At 44.8% G+C, this 19,719-nt stretch overlaps 1 protein-coding gene and 1 pseudogene across 4 annotated transcripts in view; both read right to left on the bottom strand.

The window, feature by feature from the left end:
* ABCC4 (ATP binding cassette subfamily C member 4 (PEL blood group)) overlaps positions 1–19,719 on the bottom strand; it is a 343,233-nt gene that overhangs the window by 277,665 nt on the left and 45,849 nt on the right. The window lies entirely within an intron of this gene.
* LOC105756027 (iron-sulfur cluster assembly 2 homolog, mitochondrial pseudogene) lies at positions 13,030–14,312 on the bottom strand (annotated as a pseudogene).

The raw sequence follows: 19,719 nt of genomic DNA, 5'->3' as shown, positions 1-19,719 counted from the left end.
TAACTGCCTCTAATCCTGCCTCAGTAACACTGTAGAGGTTAGGATTTACAATACACAGGATAATTACATCAGATCACAAAATGAAGGAAAACCACACAATACTGGGAATCATGGCCTAGCCAAGTTGGCACACATTTTGGGGGGACATAATTCAATTCAAAACAGGCTCCACTGAAGAAATGGCACTCTTTGAATGCATTTTCAGAGACAAGTCTGCATATAAACATAATAAATGAACTATTCCTTCCAGATGTAGGTAATACCTTAATAGCGAATTCTGGTGGAAATGGGATTTCTATAAACAGAACTGGATAGTAGTTTACTTCCTACATGACAATACAAGAAGCAGAATGCCTCAAAGAGAATCAAATGTTTTTCTCTAAATTTGGTCTTCATAACCTTTCAATCTTTCTTGTACATAAAATAAGTTTACTAAAAAAACAATATTTAGTGCCTATACGGGTATACAATGGAGCCCTGGTGGTGCAGTGATTAAGAGCTTGGTCACTAACCAAAAGGTCGGCAGTTCAAATCCACCAGGCGCTCCTTGGAAACCCAATGGGGCAGTTCTACCCTGTCCTATAGGGTCACTATGAGTTGGAAGAAACTCGATGGCAAAGGGTTTGGTTTTTTTTTGGTTTATGGGCATATAAAATGCCCCCGACTCATAAAATCAACTGCTTGTTCAACATCTCCTCTACCTGGTGTCTTATAGGCACCTCAAGCTAGAAAATGACCAAAACAGAACTCCTTATCGTCTTCAAAAGAAAACATGCTCTTCCCACAGTCTCCTCCCTCTCAGTTAGTGGCAAATTTCCCAGTTGCTCAGATATCAGAGTGATCTGCCTTCTACTCTTTCCTACAGGGTTACTATGGGTCAGAATCAACTCAACAGCATACAGTGGCGACATGGGAAGCACTAGTTCTTAGCCTGGAATCTGTAGGTGGGTTTCAGAAAGAGGGTGAAATGATACAACCGTGTGCACTTTCTAGTGTGCATTTTCTAGTCGGCGAGAAACTGAGTGCTAGGTGGGAAAAGGTTGCCACAGCTCACTGCCAGCTTACAGCTCCTCCTCCATCCCCTTGAGCAATTCAACTCTGACCCCAAACTAGCATACCCCACCGAGCCAATAGGAAAACACACAGAACTCAAGTTCACCAGAGCTAGCTCCTTACAAAACCTCAAATGGCCTGGGGCTCCAGGAAGTCTGACCAGTCTGACTCCTTCAACCTCCTCCCCATTCTCTGCGGCCCTACATAGCCACTCTCCATGCCCTTAAGTTCAACTCTCACCCAGGCACAGACGTCCCTGGAATCAATCCAGCGCCAGATCAGAATACCCACATTACAGGTGAACTATCTGAGAAATGGTCACTGCTCTATCTTACTGGGAGTGGCCCATGGCCAAGTCAAATTAAACACAAGGAACAAATATCAAGCTATAACTTCCTTCCTCGTTCTTCCGTGACATTCCTTCCTTCCTAAAATTTGCTCAAAACCCATCTTCCTTTCCCTTGACCCTTGGACTGCCACTTCGCAGATTCTGACATGGAAAGAACAGTTCCTTCTTTCTGTGTCAAAATCTCCAAAGCAGCAGTCCAAGCTCTGTTCATCTCTCCCAAATGTTCGCCCAGTGCCCTCCACTTCCTGTGCCCTGGGGCCCACGTGGGTCCTCACATGCTGTGGGCACTGTACACATATCCTCCTACCTCACAGCTTCAAAGTCTTCTCTAGATCCAAAAATCTCATTGCCCTCAAGTCAATTCTGACTCATAGTGATCCTACAGGACAGAGTCCCATAGGGTCTCCAAGGCTGTAATCTTTATGGAAGCAGACAGCCACATCTTTCTGCTGAACAGCAGCTGGTAGGTTCGAACCACTGACTTTTCTATGGTATTCACTGTCACAAACCCCATCTAATACAGGACCTAGCATATAATGAGCCACTCTAAACTCTGTTAAATAAATGAATGAATGACTGGCTCTCCCCAGGTTGAAAAGCAACAACAGAAAACACTCACTGGTGCTCAGCCAAAACCAGTTGCTGTCAACTCCTAAACATAGCGACCCCATGTGTGTCAGAGTAGAACTGTGCTCCGTAGGGTTTTCAATGGCTGATTTTTTGAAAGTAGATCACCAGGCCTTTCTTCCAAGGCACATCTGGGCAAAACGAACCTCCAACCCTTTGGTTGGTAGTTGAAGACACTAAACCTCTGCACCACCCAGGGACTGCCTGATGCACAGCAACTCTCTTTAAACTTCTGTATAAGGGGAAGGAGCTTAACCACTGTGCCACCAGGGCTCCTTCTTCATTCCTAAAACTTGCTTAGAGTAACAAGAGGGCAGGGCTCAATCATCTCCAAGATCCCTTCTGAGTCCTGAGTGTGTGACACTGACTCTCTGAAAATGCAGCCATTAGTGCCTGTCATGGATTGAATTGCATCCCCCCAAAAATGGCCCCCCCAACTTGGCTGGGCCACGATTCAAAGTATTGTGTGGTTGTCCTCCATTTTGTGATTGTAGTTTTAGATTGTAGTTAAAGAGGATTAGGGTGGGATTGTAACACCACCCTTACCCAGGTCACATCCCGGATTCAATGGAAAGGAAGTTTCCCTGGGGTGTGGCCTGCACCACCTTTAGATAAAAGGAAAGGGAAGCAAGCAGAGAACTGGGGACCTCATACTACCAAGAAAGCAGTGCCAGGAGCAGAGTGTGTCCTTCGGACCCAGGGTCCCTGGGCGGAGAAGTTCCTAGTCCGCGGGAACATTGATGAAATGGCCAACAGAGAGAGAAAGCCTTCCCCTGGAGCTGACATCCTGAATTTGGACTTCTGGCCTACTAGACTGTGAGAGAATAAATTTCTCTTTGTTAAAACCATCCACTTGTGGTATTTCTGTTAGAGCAGCACTAGATAACTAAGACAGTGCCTGTTCCAAGCTGTTAGACCTTGTCTCCCATAAGGGATGGCTTAGCTCTTAGTTCCAAGCTCAAGGAAACCTCCTGGGACTGAGGAATAAGACTGTCTAACAAAGGAAGCACACAATGCCATTTATTTGGATTTTGTGCACCAAGAAGCCCAGAAAATACTCTGCCTGAGTCAAAGAATTATTCTGGAAGATAAATTACATGCATATAAACACATAATTCACTTTTTTTTTTTTTAAATTAAAAGGATACCTGTTGTTGCTGTTAGCTGCCACGGGTTGGTCCCCAACTCGTGATGACCCCATGTGTTACAGAGTGGCACCGCTCCATAGGGTTTTCTTAGCTGCAGTCTTAACAGAAGCAGTTCTCCAGGCCTTTCTTCTGCGAAGCAGCTGGGTGGGCTTGAGCCACCAACCTTTAGCTTATCAGCCAATCGCAATCTGCTTGCACCACTCAAGCTCCTAAAAGGATCCCTACTCGACGCTAAACACCGGATCCAATATAGTCAATTATTCTGATGTTTTCAGATTGCTCAAAGTTTATCAGTCTACCGGAAGTAAGTTGATTCAGGATACGTGCCATCTCACACAGCTTGCAAAGCCATACCTCAAATACAAGCATCACTGGTGTGAGTGCCTGCATATTTAGAGTGGCCTCAACATGCTTTTCCAGTTATATAATCCAAGTTGCCCCAACAAGAACCCTTTCTCACAGCCAGGCTGGTTGTCTCCTTATCTCCAATCCATCCTGGCACACCTACCTCCATGCTCATCTACTTCACACCCATCCCCACCTGGTAAGCCTTCACCCTCTCTTTTTTACCTGACTAAATAGTGCAGTTACGGTGCTCCGCTACTAACCGAGAGGTTGGAGGTTAGAGTCCACCCAGCGGTGCATCGGAAAAAATGCCTGGCAATCTACTTCCAAAAAATCAGCCATTGAAAACCCTATGGAGCACAGTTCTACTCTGACACACACAGGGTCACTGTGAGTTGGAGCTGACTCATTGGCAATTGGTGGTGGTGGAAATCTATCCTTGCCTCAAGTTCTCGCTCCTCCACAGGGCCCTCTCCGACCACTCCAGGAGACCCTTCCCTGGATCTCTTGGACAACTTCTGTGGCATTTACCAAAAACCCCTGTACATACCCTCTCATGCCTGGGGGGCACCCACCGGAGGCCCACAGACAAAATTCTAGCAACAAACACATTTTGTGTGGCATGCTTAGTATTTTTAAAATAAGAATTAAAAGGAATAAGAGCTAACACTAAAAACTCAGGTGATTTCCCACAAAATTCTGGGTTCCCAAGTTTTCTTGAAAAACCCGACGGTCTGCCCATACTACATCCATATTTCCATATGCTGCTCTCTCATATTTTCTATTCTATCCTACCTCATCATAAAACAAATGCCAGTCAGTGGCTATGCTTAAATCATCTTGAACTAGATTACAATGTTATTCAAGGTGAACAACCATCCAAGCTTTGTGAAATGATGCTGAAATAATGCATCTTGACGCGACGGTCTTTTGGAAATCAAGGGCCCAGGGGTAGAGTTTCTCCTAATAGAAGGTCCTGCTGTACATTATCCTCAAGGAGAAGTCCACCCTAGGACAACAGATGAGAGGGCTAAAGAGGCAAGCCTGGTCTGGTGGAAGGGGAGTAAAATTCTATGCTCACTGTGGGCCCCTGTGAGTGGAGGTCCAGACTCTGGTGAAGGAGACATGCTCTAGGTCAGGTAGGCGTCCAGCAGAGAAAGTAAAATGGCCTCTTTGAGAAATGTAGGCCCGACAACAATCCTCTGGAGGTCTACTGGCAGTGGGTCTGGACCTATCATACGAAACGGCAGTTTTTGATTATTCACTGCTTGTACTCATCTCCCATAATCCCTCATCTTCAGTAAAGTTGTGTCCAATGCAACGATAAAGAACAATGATGAATCTATGAAGTATCTCATAACATGGATGAGAAACTGGCGGGCATTATGATGAGTGAAATAAGTCAATCACAAAAGGGCAAATATTGTAGGAGACACTACTGTAAAAATTCATGAAAAAGTTTACACACAAAAAGAAACAATCTTTGTTGGTTATGAGGGATGGGAGGGGTATGTGGGGGGGAATACTAAATAGACAATAGATAAGTGGTAACTTTGGTGAAGGGTAAGACAGTACACAATACTGGCGACGCCAGCACAACTTGGACAAGGAAAGGTCATGGAAGCTCCATAGACACATCCAAACTCCCTGAGGGACTGAATTGCTGGGTGGAGGGACCATGGTCTAGGGGAACAGCTAGCTCAATTGGCAAGACACAGTTTATAAAGAAAATGTTCTACATTCTACCTCGGTGAGTAGTGTCTGGGGTCTTAAAAGCCTATGAACAGCCATCTAAGATACTCCACTGGTCTCACCCCTTCAGGAGCAAGGGAGAATGAAGAAAACATGATACAAGGGGAAGATTAGTCCAAAGGACTAACTCACCACAACTACCACGGCCTCCACCAGACTGAGTCCAGTACAACTAGATGGTGCCCAGCTACCACCACTGACTGCTCTCACAGGGATCACAACAGAGGGTCCCGGACAGAGCTGGAGAAAAATGTAGAACAAAATTCTAACTCACAAAAAAGACCAGACTTACTGGCCTGACAGAGACTGAAGAAACCCTGAGAGTATGGCCCCCGGACACCCTTTTAGCTCAGTAATGAAGTCACTCCCGAGGTTCACCATTCAGCCAAAGATTAGACAGCCCCATAAAACAAAACGAGACTAATGGGTCACAACAATCCAGGGACAAGGACTGGAAGGCAGGAGGGGATAGGAAAGCTGGTAATAGGGAAACCAAGGTTGAGAAGGGACAGTGTTAACATATCATGGGGTTGTTAACAATTTTCTTAAAACAGTATGTGTACTAACTGTTTAATGAGAAACTATTTGTTCGATAAACCTTCATCTAAAGTACAATAAAAAACAAAAGTAAAATAAAGTTGTGTTAAAGGTTTTTAAAAGATAAAAAAAATGTTTTAAATTTTAAAAAATAAAAAAATGAATGCCAGACAAAATCCACTAAGTGGATTTTCCAGTGCACTAAAGATTTAGGCCTTGTATCTGAAAAACGCTGGTCTAAGTCAGGTCACCAGGAGTCCTTGCGTGATGCAAATAGTTAAGCCTCAGCTGCTAACCAAAAGGCTGGCGGTTCAGCTCCACCCAGATGTACCTCGAAAAAAAGGCCTGGTGACCTACTTCCAAAAAATCAGCCACAAAAAACCCAAGGAACACAATTCTACTCTGACACACGTGGGGTCGCCATGAGTCAGAATCGACTCAGTGGAAACTGGGTTTTTTTGGCTAGTCAGCTCTAGGCTGGACTATAACCCTCTGTGCATACTCTGTCCTTGGGACCATTACCTCCCCAACAGACTAGGGGTTCTGGAGGACAGGGATAGAGTCTCAGTCATAGTCACACACCACGTGCTCAGCAGTTCCTGGGACACAGCTGGAGTTCAAAAAATACTTCGAAATGAACCACGGTGATAAATTAACATTTAGAGCTGCGATAGATAAATCCTCTTATACAGAGCGAGGGCTTTCCCCTAGCACAGCTCACACTTGGCCGCCACTCCTGGGTTGCTTCTATTTCCCATAAAGTGAGAAGGAAGTGAAACGTAAAATAACTAAAACAATGAAAGCAGTTCCTAAACACCTTTCTTAGAGACTCTGCTCAGAGGGCCTAACGCCACACCAAGCAGTGTTCCTAACTGAGCTCTTTCTCAAGCTGGGTCCACACCCCAAGAAGTGTCCAGGAATACACAAGGTCACAGCAAAACCTAGCACGCCTTCCTGGAAGTTTCAGTAAATTGTGGAGTTAAAAAAAAATCAACACTGAATAAATGGCAAAATTAGCAAAAAAAAAAAAAAAAAATGCTTGCAGGGGGCTGCTTCAGGTAACATCTCCACACTTCCTCACCCAACTTTCTCTCCAAGGGCCTTCAGGAGTGTTATGGATTGAACTGTGCCCCAAGGTAGCATTCTCCAAGAAGCTGCCAGACAAGACGACCCACCGCAGACTACACCACCGCCCTATGCCTCTATCAAGTCTCATCCCATCATGCCTTACATCCCAATCATCTCCATCAGCGCCCAGGTGACCAATCTCCCTGGTTAGGTCTCACTGTCCACACTCTGATCCCTGTCCCCCACGAGGCCCCCAGAAAGCTCCTCTGTGATCAGTGATCTCCCCTGTGCCCTCCACTCCCTGCTTAACAGGTGCCTGGCTGACCTCTGGAGACACGGCTTCCCCCGCAGTCCTCTCTCACAGCCATCTAACCTCAGGATTGCTCTCCACTTTCCCAATTCTGTTTCCCAGCCCCGTGCCCCGTCCAGTTATGAAGACCCCTGCCACCTCCAAAAGCCATGCCACCCGACTATACCACCCTCTCCCGGTCCCTGTGCTGTCATCTACCAGCCTCTCCGCCGCTGCCTATCATTTACCAAAAACTGGAGCTGCTGGATCAGGCTTCCCTTCATCCCGACTCCCATCATCACTACTAGAGGCTTCCACATTCAGAAGAAAGACCAGCCAAAACTGCAGGGTTTTCATTCTCATTTCTTCTGGAATTCTTCTTCCTCTCTATCTTATATTAAATTCGAATACATTAAAAATGGGCTTTCAGGCCTCCACTATCCCCACCCCCACCCCCGTTGCTGTGATCCTACACCCACCATACTCACTTATTTACTCTGCCTGTCTGGCCCCTACAGGCCTCTGAGTCGAGTCTCCTACTTCCCCTAGGAGACACCATTCATTTTCTTGCCTTTAAATACCATCTAAACGCTGACTGCTCTCAACTGCAATCACTGGCCAGACCTCTCCCCTAAACTCCAGACTCCTAGGGCTAAGTGCCTATGGGTTGTCTCCTCTCCAAAATGGAACTCTTGATTTTCCCCACCAAAACTGCTCCTCCTCATCTCAATAAATGTTAACTCCATCGAACCCACCTTTCAGACTGGAAACCTGACAATCACACTTGACTCTTCCCTTCCCCTTACCCCCACATCTAATCCATCAACTAGTCCAATAGCTGCTGCCTCCAAAATGCGTCCTGGGACACTCGCCTTCTCTATCTGTTTCCACCACAGAAGCCCAGGCTTCTCACTTCTACCATAGCTTCCCACTGACCTGTGCACCTCAATCGTCCTTCCCTACCATCTTTCTACAGAAACACCAGTAAAGCAGCTGCCATCAAGTCTGACTCTGACTCATGGTGACACCGTGCGTGTCAGAGCAGAACTGTTCCTCAGGATATTCAATGGCGATCTTTGGGAAGTAAATCACCAGGTCTTCCTTCAGTAGCACCCCCAACCCCACCTCCTCACGCCCATCTCCCAGCAACCCGGGTCGTGACAATCCAAAATGTCTCCAGACACTGGCAAACATCCCCTAGGGGCAAAACCCCTGGTTGAGCACCATTGCCCTACGGTATTTCTGTCTTTCTGGAAAGTGGACTCAAACCTCCAACCTATCTGTTAGCAGCCAAGCATGACAGTTGTTTGCACGACCCAAAAAGCCAAGGTGATTTCTTAAAAATATAAGATCATGCAGTAAAATAATACCTAAATTCCTGGTTGGGTATAAGCTTGTCATCAAGTCCCTCCTAGCTCGCCCACCTCATCTCCTGCCCCATCCCCCTTGTTCACAGTGTTCCAGCCACACCAGCCTGATGTGGGTCCTGAAAACCACCCACATTCCTGTTTGCTGGTTCCCTATGCTGAAAACAAACCCTCTTCCCCATCTTCTCTCGTAACTAGACCTTCTCTCCTCCAGATCTCAATCAAACTGTCACCTTCCCAGAAAGGCCTGATCCACCTTGTCCAAAAAACACAAGTGTACCTTCATTCTCTACCTCACTTCCCCTTCTAACGTTCTTCACCCACTTACTACAATCTGTTTGTTGGGGTAAAAAATTATCAATTTATTTATTGTATCTCTGACCCTTCTAGAAGGAAAGCTCCATGAGAGCAGGATCCATGGTCTTTCTGTGGAATTCACTGTCACAGACCCCAGCTAGTACAGGACCTGGCACAAAATGAACCACTCAAAACTCTGTGGAATAAATGAAGGACTGGCTCTCTCCAGGGTGACAAGCAGCAGCAGAGAACCCTCATACCACTGGTGCTCAGCCAAAACCAGTTGCTGTCAAAAGCCATAGAAGCTTCACAGACACATCCAAACTCCCTGAGGGACCAAGTTACTGGGCTGAGGGCTGGCAACTATCATCTTGGAGGACATCTAGCTCAACTGGCATAACATAGTTTATAAAGAAAATGTTCTACATCCGACTGTGGTGAGTAGTGACTGGGTTCTTAAAAGCCTGTGAGTGGCCATCTAAGATACATCTTCTAGTCCCATCCCAGCTGGAGTAATGGAGAATGAAGAAGACCAAAGACACAAGGAAAAGATCACTCCAAAGGACTACTGGACCACAACTACCAAAACTTCCACCAGACTGAGTCAGAACAACTAGATGGTACCCGGCTACCACCATCGACTGCTCTGACAGGGATCACAATAGAGGGTCCCAGACAAAGCGGGAGAAAAACACAGAACAAAATTCAAATTCACCAAAAAAAAAAAAACAACACCAGGCTTGCCGGTCTGACAGACTGGAGAAACTCCGAGAGTACGGCCCTGGACACCCTTGTAACTCAGTGCTGAAGTCACTCCTGAGGTTCACCCTTCAGCCAAGATTAGACAGGTCTATAGGGTCAACAATAACACACATGAGAAATGTGCTTCATAGTTCAATCATGTATACGAGACTAACGGGCACACCAGCCCAAAAGCAAAGACAAGAAGGCCAGAAGGGACAGGAAAACTGAACGAATGGAAACAGGGAACCCAGGGTGGAGAAGGGGAGAGTGTTGACGTATCGGGGGGTTGGCAACCAATGTCACAAAACAATTTGTGTATTAACTGTTCAATGAGAAACTAATTTGCTCAGCTAAATCACAATTAAAAAAAAAAAAAAAAAAAAACAGCTGCTGTCAGCTGGGACTCATGGCAACCCCATGTGTGTCAGAGTAGAACTGTGCTCCATAGGGTTTTCAATGGCTGATTTTTTGAAAGTAGATCGCCAGGCCTTTCTTCCATGGCGCCTCTGGATGGATCGAACCTCCAACCCTTTGGTTAGTAGCTGAAGACACTAACCCTGTGCACCACCCAGGGACTGCCTGGTGCACAGCAACTCTCTGTAAACTTCTGGACAAGGGGAATGAGAAGAGCTGAACTCAGTAAATCATTCAACCAGTGCCCTGGCCCCACTTAAATAAGTCATTTATTGTTGGAAGAATAACATTTTAAAGCACTTTCAGCTGTGGCAAATTATTAATATTTGGTTAGTTTTCCATTGAGATTCTGCAGCTGCAACCCCTGGAGGCTCCTGTGGCTCAGCCTGGGGATTCCCTCAGGCGGGGCTAAGGGGGCCCAAGGTGAGGCAATCCTGGGGCAGGAACTGTGGGGAGGCACACAGACAGATCACAAGGTTAAGACCCAGCCCACCGCATCAGACCTTCCTTCGCCTGAGGCAGGGCTTCTCAATCTCAGCACTACTGACGTTTTTGGGCAGGATAATTCTTTGTTGTGGGAGGATAATTCTTTGTTGTGGGGGCTTCCTGTGCGTTGTAGGATGTTTACTAGCACCCTTGATCTCTACCTGCCAGATGCCAGTAGCACCCTCCACCCCAACCAGGTGTCATGACAATCAAACATGTCTCCAAATGTTGCCAAACATCCCCTAAGGGCAACATCCCCCTAAGGGCCTTTTTGCCTTTCTGGAAAAGTTACAGAACCTTATTCCAAATGTGGGCTGGGCAAGTACCTGCAGGCAATAGCAGTGGGCCTTCAGCAACCAAAACATAAGGGTATAAACAAACCCCTTGCTATATTTACTGGATCAGCTTCCTTCCAGGGAGCTGAAAACCCTCAGGTGAGGGCTCCATGTAAACACAGAATTACAATATGATGTAGTAAGTGGGGTCATGAGCTACACATGGGATCTGCTTCCAGGCTTTCTCAAGTCTCTGCAGGATGCCTTAAAACCTTGGAGTTCCTGGGTGATGTACCCCAGTCGATGTGCTCGAAAGGTTGGAGATTCGAGTCCACCCAGCGGCGCCTCAGAAGAAAGGCCTGGTGATCTATTTTCGAAAAATCGGCCACTGAAAACCCTATGGAGCACAGTTCTACTCTAATACGCAAAGGGTTGCCATAAGTCAGAAATGACTCGACGGTAACAGGTTTCCAGGCAGGGTGCTTTAGGGCTAAGGGACTAAGCCTCCCAGCCCCCAGTGATCCATTTTCTATATAGCAGTGGTTCTCAAAGTGAGGTCCCCAGACCAGTGGCATAGTATCCCCTGTTGTTGTTAGCTGCTGTCGAATCAATTCCCATGCATGGTGACCCTATGTGTACACAGTAGACCTGCTTCATAGGGTTTCCAAGGCCGTGACCTTTCAGAAGCAGATCACCAGGCCTGTCTTCCGAGGCACCTCTGGGTGGGTTCGAACTGTCAACCTTTCAGTTAGTAGTCTAGTGGTTAACCGTTTGTGCCACCCAGGGGCTCCTAACCTGTTAGAAATGCAAATTCTCAGGCCCCACTCCAGACTTACATAATCAGAAACTCTGAGAGTAGGGTCCAGCAATGTGTATCCTAACCAGGGCTCCAGATGACACCATTGCAGGCTCAAGTTTGAGAACCACTGCTGTATAGTGAGCTGTAGCCACCAAAGAGGAAGTTCCCGTCTGGTATATACACCAACAGTCCCAACCCTGGCTAATTATCAAAATCTCAACCTCGGCCTGCAAAGCTTAAAAAAAAAAAAAATCCCACAGATATCCAACACCCAATCCCAAATGACTGAATCAGAGTAAGCCAAGACGGAGCCCAACTGGCAGTCTTTTTAAAAGTCTCTCAGCTGATTCTGGTGACTGGCCAGGTCTGGGAACCATGTGTACACGGAAGTGAGGAGAGTTTAGCTGTCTGGGGTCTCAAGGGAAGCCAGGGGGCGCTTCTAGGAAGAGATGAAGATTGAGTAAAGACCAGGAGAATCATCTGGAGTTCACTGAGGAGACAGAGGAGGAAATGGGAAGAAGCCTCCCAGAAAAATGGAACAACACAGGCAAGGATACACCGCCTGGAGACAGAAAGGTCCAAACATTGCTTGGGGTAATGTAAGGTCTTTTATTCCCAACTTGAATTTGGAGCTTATCCTGATGGGAATCGGGAGATAGTAAATGCTTTTAACTGCTTTACAGACGAAGGACTGAGGAAGGCCAGGAAACCAGTTAGGAACTGGATTTGAAAAAAACAAACACTGGGAAGACGTGACCAATACAGGTGGCCATGTTCCTTCACTCAAGTAAACATCCATTTCACCCTCTCAATCTTAGCCCCCTCTAACAACACAAATCTCACCTCGCTTTGCTTGGTCCTCACCCTGAGTCTTGGCCACTCTACCATAAAGATAAGCCAAGCAAACCAGAAATCAGTTTAAAATTCAACATCCTATTACTAATTTACTCCAGTAACTCAAACAAGAAGAAACATTGCAACCCAAGTCAACCTTTTAAAAACACAACAAAAGAAATTTAATTTTAAGTATCTTATGTAATAGAAACTGAGAAAGCAACTCAAAATCAGTTTTTATTCCTAATTAAATTCCTTAAAATTAGCATAGTAGTAGTATTTTTATAAAAAAAAGTATAACCATAGGCAACAAATTTTTTTTTTCTTCTAAAATGTAGCTTTTATATATAGCTAGCCACGTATGTACAAGCAGCTCTAAAGACCAAATTCTGGAGGCTTGGAGGCTCTATATATTATACTGGGTTTCAACCAGTGATTAAATCTGAGGTAACAGTATCTGGAGGCATGGCATTAGAATTGGGGGGGGGCGGTGATTAAGTCGAGAGTAAGCTTCATATTCTGAAGATAAGACTGGCAAAACACAACACTCCTGGGTGGAGAAAGTAAAATTAAGAGACGGACATGATTAGAAGGAAACCTAATCTCAGGTTCCTCAAACTGGTAGAAATGGTGGCAATGTCTGAGTCACTCTTTATCACACTGAAGTCTTACAGAGAAGGATGACTCACAGGAGCAGCCTTGCTGTGCTTGAGGATTGTTCAACACTTAAAATGAGCTTCAGATAAGTTCCTGGCTGAAGTCCACCTGGGCCCCTTTCACGAAGGCCAAGCCATCAGAGTCAACCACCACTCCTGCCCCACCCTATTCAAATACCCCGTCATCAGGGTTGATAACTGTATCCAGTGAAAATCTGTACTAGAATCTGGAGCATCCACCTCCCTCCACCTGCGGTCTGACGAACTTGGCCGTTCAGTGAGTTCCAGAAGCCTCTGGACGCAACTGTCCGTAAGGTGGATCTGCCCTTCGTCAGCCTGGGGGCTAGAGGACCAGGCTTTCAGATGCACCTGAGGCCTGGGGAAGGCCGCAGGGAGTCTGCCCTCGGCCAGGGGGTGACCGCCCTCAGCGCAGCAGCAGCTAAGGACAAACCCCATGTGGTCACCATCTTCTACCACAAGCTCTGCCCCTCCAGCAACTAACAAATTTAACAGGAGAACAAAAACAAAAAACCAAACCCGTCGCCAACTCATAGTGATCAGGGAAATATTTATGTTAAATTCATTCCAATTAAAATAAGATATTAAAGATGGATGGATGGCTCATCAACATAATAGTAACGATACTAATAAACAGCTATCCCAGGAGGGAAATAAAGCAGAAACACAGAAAAGTAATAAAATTTGTATGCAGATATTACAAAGTTAGAATACGCAGCCCAAAATTACTAAAGGTAATAAACTAGTACCTTAAAGTTTTAAGACATACAATAAATAGGGAAAAAATCAACTGCTTTCCTTTATTCTAATGATACTAGAGGAGGAAAAAAGCATCTGTTGCGAAATTACTTATGAAATTAACTTCAAAGAATACGTGGTAAAAGAGATAAAAAAAAAATACAAAAAAAAAAGCGTGCCACTAGACTGGGGGCAATTCTCAGCCAGCATGAGTCAGCATGTCCCTATACCTGTGGATGTGATCCTCTTTGGAAGTAGGGTTTTGTCATGGTAATTAGACCATATTCAAGTAGGGTGGGTCCTACCTAATACAGAAAGAGGAGAACAGACACACACACAGCAGGGACACAGATGCCTCTGAGCATGGATCTACCAACTACAAAGGAACGTCAAGGATTACTGGCAGCTACTAGAAGCTGAAATAGACAAGGAAGGCCTGCCTTCTAGAGCAAAGCCCTAATTCAGACTTTCAGCTTCCTGAGCCGTAAGAAAATAAACGTCTGTTCTTTAAAGCTGCCCACCTGTGGTATTTTTGTTACAGCAGCACTAAGTAACTGAGACAATGGGTACAGAAATAAAGACCTAAAAATCAATATGTTTGTATGCGTGTGTGTGTATATATATGTGTGTGTATTTAGCGAAGAATAGTGAATAAACCATGGACTGTCAGAAGAACGAACAAAACTGTCTTGGAAGAGGTACAGCCAGAATGCTCCTTAGAAGCAAGGATGGCAAGACTTTGTCTCACATACTTTGGACATGTTATCAGGAGGGACCAGTCCCTGGAGGAAGACATCACGCTTGGTAGAGTAGACGGCCAGTGAAAAAGAGGAATAACCTCAATGAGATGGACTGACACGGTGGCTGCAACAATGCACTCAAGCATAACGATTGTGAGGATGGCGCAGGACTGGGCAGTGTTTTGTTCTGTTGTACATCAGGTTGCTGTGAGTCAGAACACTTGAGGACACCTAACAGCAACAACGTGTATACATCTATATGTATACAGATCCTAGCTTTGTCTGCTTAAGAGTGCCTAGAAGCGACGCCCCGTAGAAATGAGCACTCGCAGTACCCAGTTCTGTATTTCTAAATATATTTTCCATGTATTTAAAAAGTAATAGTTTTTTGGTTTTTTATTTATTTTTTTAAGAGAACAGAGCTCTCTGGAACAGTGGGTGAATCTAAGGTTGGGGCAGAAAAGTATAAGACGGGCCTGGACCATCTTGTGCCATGAAGTAAGGAAGTGCTCAAAGAATCATGAGGACTATGTTCAAAGGGCACAGGCGTGCCCACTCACCAAGTACAGGAAAACCTGAGCATCAAAATAAACAGTGAGGGTAATGGATTAGAAACCAGTAAATAAAATAAGAATCCTTAAGTCCTTATTGCTATAAATACATGAATGAATGGAGGAGAGGGGCAAGTTCTTCCTTACTGTAGAATGCCAACTAAGAAGTACAGAATTAAGGAGGGAATCAGAAAATCACCGCTCAACAGCTAGCACAGGAATAAGTGGCTCAGCAAAAGCATCCATGTGTGATAAAATCAGAGGGCAAAAATTTTATGGGAAACAGAATGATCTCATAGCCTCAAATTATCTGCCCACAAAATACTGACTAGAAAATACAAAGTATGTAGTAATTAACTGTTTGAGTAAAGAAACCTGGGAAACACTCCCCTAACCCAGTGATAAAAGTTACCATCACCAGTTAATGGCACAAATTGGCATCATGTGGCACCAGATATGACCCATCAAGAATACAGCATTACTTCTCTGGCATTCCTGCTATGAGGGAACATCAGACAAACCCAACTTGACCAACATTCTACAAAGTACTATATATTCTTCAAAAGTATCGTGGACACCAGGAAGAAAGACCTGGCAATCCACTTCTGAAAACCCTATGCATCATAACATAATACTGCCCAGTATAGTGCTAGCAAATGAGCCCCCCTAGGCTGGAAGGCACTGAAAATACACAGTGGTCATAACGATGGACTCGAGCATACCAACAATATTGAAGATGGCGCAAGATCGGGCAACGTTTCAGTCTACTTTACATGGAGTTGTCATGAGTCAGAGCCAATTCAATGGAAACTAGTAACAACCTCAGAATGCTTGACTATCCCTTTTTCTATTTTCAGAAATCCTGCCCAGTCCTTTGTAAACAGCCCATTATTAAATTCTCTTTGAAATATATGTATAGATACATACATACATACATCAAGGATAGGAGAGACAAGGAAAGACTACAGAAGTGTTTGAGATCTAAAGAGATATAACAAACTAAATATAATGTATGATCCTGGGCCTAAAAAGGATAACATGGAGAAACTGATTAGGAGGTCTGAGGAACAGATGCTTCTTGTTGTTGTTAGGTGCCATCACATCAGTTTCGACTTATAGCGACCCCATGTACAACAGAACGAAACACTGCGGAGCCTGTGCCACCCTCACAATCGTTGCTGTGTTCGAGCCCATCATTGTAGCCACTGTGTCAATCCATCTCACTGAGGATCATCCTCTTTTTCAATGACCTTCTACTTCACCAAGCATGATGTCCTTCTCCACGGACTGGTCCCTCCTGATACCATGTCCAAAGTACATGGGACAAAGTCTCACCATCCTTGCTTCCAAGGAGCACTCTGGCTGTACTTTTTCCAAGACAGACTTGTTTGTTCTTTTGGCAGTCCATGGTATATTCAATATTCTTCGTGAACATCATAATTTAAAGGCATTAATTCTTCTTCGGTCTTCCTTATCCACTGTCCAGCTTTCACACGCATATGAGGCAACTGAAAATATCATTACATGGGTCAGGCACGCCTTAGTCTTCAAAGTGACATCTTTGCTTTTCAACACTTTAACAAGGTCTTTTGCAGCAGATTTGCCCAATGCAATACATCATTTAATTTCTTTACTGCTGCTTCCATGGGCATTGATTGTGGACCCAAGTAAAATGAAATCCTTGACAACTTCAATTTTTTCTCCGTTTATCATGATGTTTGCTTATGGGTCCAGTTGTGAGGATTTTTGTTTTCTTTATGTGGAGGTGTAATCCATACTGAAGACTGTGGTCTGTATCTTCTAGACTTTGAGGGTATATTGTGGCTATGCAACAAGCATCCTTGTTCTTAGGAAATACAAACTGAAATATTTAGGAGTAATGGGGCATCATGTCTACAACCTCTCTCAAGTAGTTCAAATAAAAAAGAAATAATATGCATAAACAGAGTAAGAGAGAATGGGTAAATACTGTAGAATGTATGAGGAAATCTGGGTGAAGTGTACATAGGAGTTCTGTGCAGCATTCTTGCAACTTTTCTGCCAGGTTGAAATTATTTTCAAAAAGAAAAAGTTAAAAAGCCTACCAGATTTAAACACACTTCAAAGACAATGATCGAAACGCTACAGTACTGATTTAATACTCATTTAAAAAAAAAAAAATCACAAACATACAAAGTATAAAAATAAAGTATTAACAAGGTAAAATACAAAAATAAGAAATTATTGAACAACAGTTACCAAAGACAAGTGGTTAACCTTACGAAATACCTTAAGAGTGAAACTTGAGCCAAGCTAATAGAGACAAGCAAGCACCTAGACACACATCTCACATGGAACTCTGCACACAAAAGCCTTACACACCTGTGGGTGGGTGTGCTGACACCCAGAAAAATGAAGGCACCCCAGCTTTGAAGAGATGGCAAATGCGTAACTATCGAACAAGCTGAAAAGATGGCTTAACATTAAAGTTAAAAACATTTACCCAAATCATAATTAGATAACTACGAAGGAGAAAATCATTAAAATGGGGAGGGGAAATGGGAAAATAAGTGACCAAGATTATACAAAAGATCAGGCCCTATATCTGCCCACCACTAAATATGGCTTACTGTGAGCCAGGCACAGTTGTAAGCATTTCACACATATCCTCACAGCAACCCTTTGAAGGAGGTACCCGTACTGGGTTGACTGGTATCCTAAAAAGACAGGTGCATGTCCTAATCCTCAGAATGTGTGACTATCACCTTACGTGGTGTGATTGTTAAGGTTCTGTGTCAACTTGGCTGGGCCATGATTCTTGGTGGTTTGGCAGTTACGATGTGGTTTGGCAGGTGTATAATGATGTAATCACTTCCATGATGAGATGTGCTACAATATAATCATCTCCATGATGGGATCTGCTGTGAGTGGTCAATCAGTTGGAAGGGAGTTTCCTTGGGAACGTAGCATGCATCCACTACAGGGAGTTTCTGGCAAGGCTTGCAGGCTTTTACTGTCTCTGGATCCTGCAGCTGTCTCCTGTTCATCTGACTTCTGCTTCTTGGGACTTAAGCTAGCAGCATACTTGCCGATCTTGGGATTCATCAACCTCTACAACCTGTGAGACAGGAGAAGCCTACAGTCTGACCCACAGACTTAGGACTTTCCAGCCTCTACAACCACATGAGACATTTCCTTGATATAAAAATCTCTCTCTCTCTCTCTCTCTATATATATATATATATACACTTATGTGCTTTACTGGTTTTGGTTCTCTAGACAGTCCAGCCTAAGACATATGGTAAAAGACTGAACATTACCTTATTTGGAAAAGGGGTCTTTGCCGATGTAATTAAGTTGAGGATCTTAATATGAGAAGATCATCCTGGCTTATCCAGGTGGGTTCTAAACCCAGTGACAAGCATCTTTATCCTGAGAGAGAGGCAGAGGGAGACTTGATTGACAGAAGAGGAGGAGGCAATATGAAGCTGAAGGCAGAACTTGGAGTGATGTGGACAGAAGCCAAGGAGTCAAGCAATGCTGACGGTCACCAGAGGCTGGAAGAGGCAAGGAAGGATTCTCCCACAGAGCCTTCAGAGGGAACATGGCCCTGTCACCCTGCTGACACCGGATTTCAGATCTCTGGCCTTCAGGGCTGTGACAGAATAAAAGTCCATTGTTTTAAACAGCCAAGTTTGTGATAATTTGTTATGGCAGCCTCGAGAAATGAATACATTTTCATTATCCCCTTCTTACAGATGAGGAAACTGAGGCACGGAGCAGGTAAGCGGCTTATCCAAGGGCACGCAGCTAGCACGTGGTGTAGCCCCGATTCTAATTCAGGCAGTCGGGGTTCACTGTCTACAGGCCCTGGAAGCCCAGTCTGGCAGCTCTTCCCCCGCTAGGAAGTGGATTCTGAAAACTGTATTTTCCCTTTGGCCAAGGTGAGCATTTGCATCACAGGCTCTCTCATTTCTCCCTACTGCATGTTAGCAATTTCCCTGACTTGCCTTCTGCAAAGATCTGCAAGCATGGCGAAGAGGCGCTGGGTGGTCAAAGGGTCCAGAGAAATGGAAGGTTGAACGGGGGAATCTCCCTGGACCATAAGAGCTGGGGCTTACATCTCAAGACACCCACCTCCTTTGCTTCTGCTGGCCTAGGGGTCAAGGTCAGCCTAGCTCCAGGCTCCTCTGTCATAACACCTCTTTCCCCCATAGCTTCCCTGTCCTCACCTCAGGTAATCATCAAACAACAGCCTAGACCTGGCGCCTACCAGCCTACCCCTGAAGCAAGACACTGTCAGTATGAAAATTTTACTGCCACTGCTAAAATGGAAAAGGCTGGGAATTCTTCTAAAAGCTCCCTTCTGATGCCTTTCTCCATTTATTACGATGTTGTCTATTGGTCCAGCTGTGAGGATTTTCATTTTCTTCATGTTCCAGCATAATCCATACTGAAGGCTGTAAATAGTCTCTGACCTTCCTCAGTAAGTACTTCAAGTCGTCTTCATTTTCGACAAGACTGTGTTAGCTGCATATCGCGTTCTTCTTCATTTGGTCCAGCTTCTTGGCTTCTTTGTTCAGATTACAAACTGAATAAGGAAGGTTACAGGATACAACACTGCTGCACATCTTTTCCAATTTTGAATCACAC

This window comes from Trichechus manatus, unplaced genomic scaffold (assembly GCF_000243295.1).
Source record: "Trichechus manatus latirostris isolate Lorelei unplaced genomic scaffold, TriManLat1.0 scaffold00013, whole genome shotgun sequence".
NCBI lineage: Eukaryota > Metazoa > Chordata > Mammalia > Sirenia > Trichechidae > Trichechus > Trichechus manatus.
Note: the sequence above shows the minus strand (reverse complement) of the source record. Positions and strands in the feature narration are given on the sequence as shown.